This window comes from Arachis duranensis, chromosome 3 (genome assembly GCF_000817695.3).
Source record: "Arachis duranensis cultivar V14167 chromosome 3, aradu.V14167.gnm2.J7QH, whole genome shotgun sequence".
In the NCBI taxonomy this organism is placed as follows: domain Eukaryota; kingdom Viridiplantae; phylum Streptophyta; class Magnoliopsida; order Fabales; family Fabaceae; genus Arachis; species Arachis duranensis.
The window spans coordinates 110,431,106-110,433,534 of NC_029774.3; positions in this window are offsets into that span (position 1 = coordinate 110,431,106).

The window sequence follows — 2,429 nt, forward strand, 5'->3', positions numbered from 1 at the left end:
AAAGCTACCTACACCCTATCATTCTGGGAAGGCCATTTCTAGCCACTGCTAGAGCGCTCATAGATGTAGAACAAGGAGAGCTAAATTTTGAGAATACATGATGAACAGCTCATTTTCCATGTTTTCAAACCTGCATCTAAGCCTGAACCAGAACCTGAAAAGCCTAAGGATGATAGTAGCCATCTGTGTTTGGAGGAAAGCAATCCAGCAGCTGAAACTCTGAAACAGTCCTTGGAAGGCAAACAAGAATTTCAAGAGTTAAAGCCACAAGAATCAATAGAAACAGCTCAGAAGGATCCTCCTGGCATAAGGGTCAATGAAGAAATCCTCAAGAGAGAGGGAAGAATTGTAAAGAAATTGCCAAGAGGGTGGAGAAACAAGAAAATTCCCACTGAAGGTTTCTCACCGGGAGATAAAGTGATATCAAGTCATTATCTGCCAATCCCACCTGGCCTCAAAACCATTCCTTCCCAGCTCCCTCAAGTGTTCACAATCAGGAAAGTTCTTTCTATGGAACATTTGGAAATCATGAAGGAATCAAATGGGGACGTTTTCATGGTGAGAGGAGAAGACATCAAGCACTACAATCCACCCTAACAAGGGACAACCGTCAAGCTAGTGACGTTAAAGAAGCGCTTCATGAGAGGCAACCCATGTTTTAGTATCCTTACTCTTTATTGTTTTGCTCTGCATCTAATAAAGCATGGTTTCTTATGCATGAACTTGAATCCTCAGGACAACTGTTGATAAGGTGCACTAAACATTACATGTAAAATACAATTGGTCTCTAAGTTTGGTGTGCCTGAAGGCATCCCCAAATCTTATTCAAATTGTATTCAATCTTTCATTCAAGGTGCACAACCAAACATTAAGTTTGGTGTTCCTCTTTGAACACAGTTAATGAAAAGCAAAAAGTTCCTCTGGATTTAGAAATTCATGACAAGTATACCATTTGCATGTTTTAATACTTTGATTTCAATTACTTTAGGTAGTAAAATTGTTTAGGATCAAAGAGCCAAAGTGACTATGATTTATTAGAATTATGCACATTTATTAAGAACAACCAACATGGATTTCATGTCATCATGAGACATTACCAAACACTAAGTTTGGTGTCCAGTAATAAGTGTGCATACATACAAAGGTCACGGCTATAAGCTCATGAAGTCAATCATTGATTTACAATTCAAAAAGAATGAAAAACATGTGCAAGTACTATTCATTATTCACATGGACCGAAAAAAATGATAGCAAATTTGTTTGTTTGTGCAGGTACAAAAGGAAGGATAAGAATGGAGGAAAAAGACAAGGGGGGAGGTACGGTGCTTGGTCAAAAAGGAAGTTCACAAGTCTTTGAAAATAACACATGGGAAAAGGAAGTTCTGCATGAAAAGATAGCTACATGTACAACCTAATGCACCCAGAATACTTCCAAGAAAGTTAAAAGCAATTCGTCCTTCTCTCTAATTCATATATTTACCATCAAGCCATCCTTCACAAATCACCCTAGCCGTCCATTTTTCACTTGTATGCACTATAAAGAACCACTTGGGGAACGAGTTCCACACCACCAAATTTCCTTCTTGCACATATTCTTTTATCATAGCATAACTATCTCTTGCCGAAAACAACCTCACCACACTTCTAACAACACTTTCTTACTTCACCTTATCAACTTTAGCTTGTCACTTGCCAAAACTAAAGAACCAATGGCAGCCTCATCTAGCCACAAAAGGAGAAAAGACAAGCAGCCAATGGAGGAGGAAAGGGAATTTGATGCATGGAAATACAAATCAGTTTTCCATGAAATTCAGATCAGTTTTCCATGAGATTCAAGCCGAATGGATGAGACGTAAAAGGGTACTAGCTGAGGTTCCCTTTGACCTTGAAAAGGATGAGTTCCCAGGTGTTTGGGAGAAGATCAAAAAGAGGAAGTGGGAGCTCTTGACTAAGCCAATCACTAAAATCAACATCAACCTGGTGAAGGAGTTTTATGCAAATGCAGTGAGGGAGGATCCAACCGTGGAACCCACATACAAAAGCTATGTGAGAGGGGTGGAAGTTGACTTCAGCCCCAAGACAATCATGAAAACTCTTGGCCTGAAAAACATACGTTTCAGCCAAGCAAGTTATGAGGATAGGATGATAGGAGAACCTGACTATTCGACTATTGCTGAAGACCTTTGTGCCATCAGAGCTGAATGGGTGAGAAAAACAAGAGGGGCTCCAAGAGTCTTGAGAAGGGGAGACCTAACACCTGAAGCTAAAGGGTGGTATGCAATAGTTAGGAGATCCATCCTACCCACTGCAAACTCTTCAGAAATAGTCCCTAAAAGAGCCATCTTGCTACATTGCATTATGGTGGGAGGGGAGATCAAAGTTCATAAACTCATTGCTGAACAGATACAAGAGTTTAGTGAGAAAAGTGA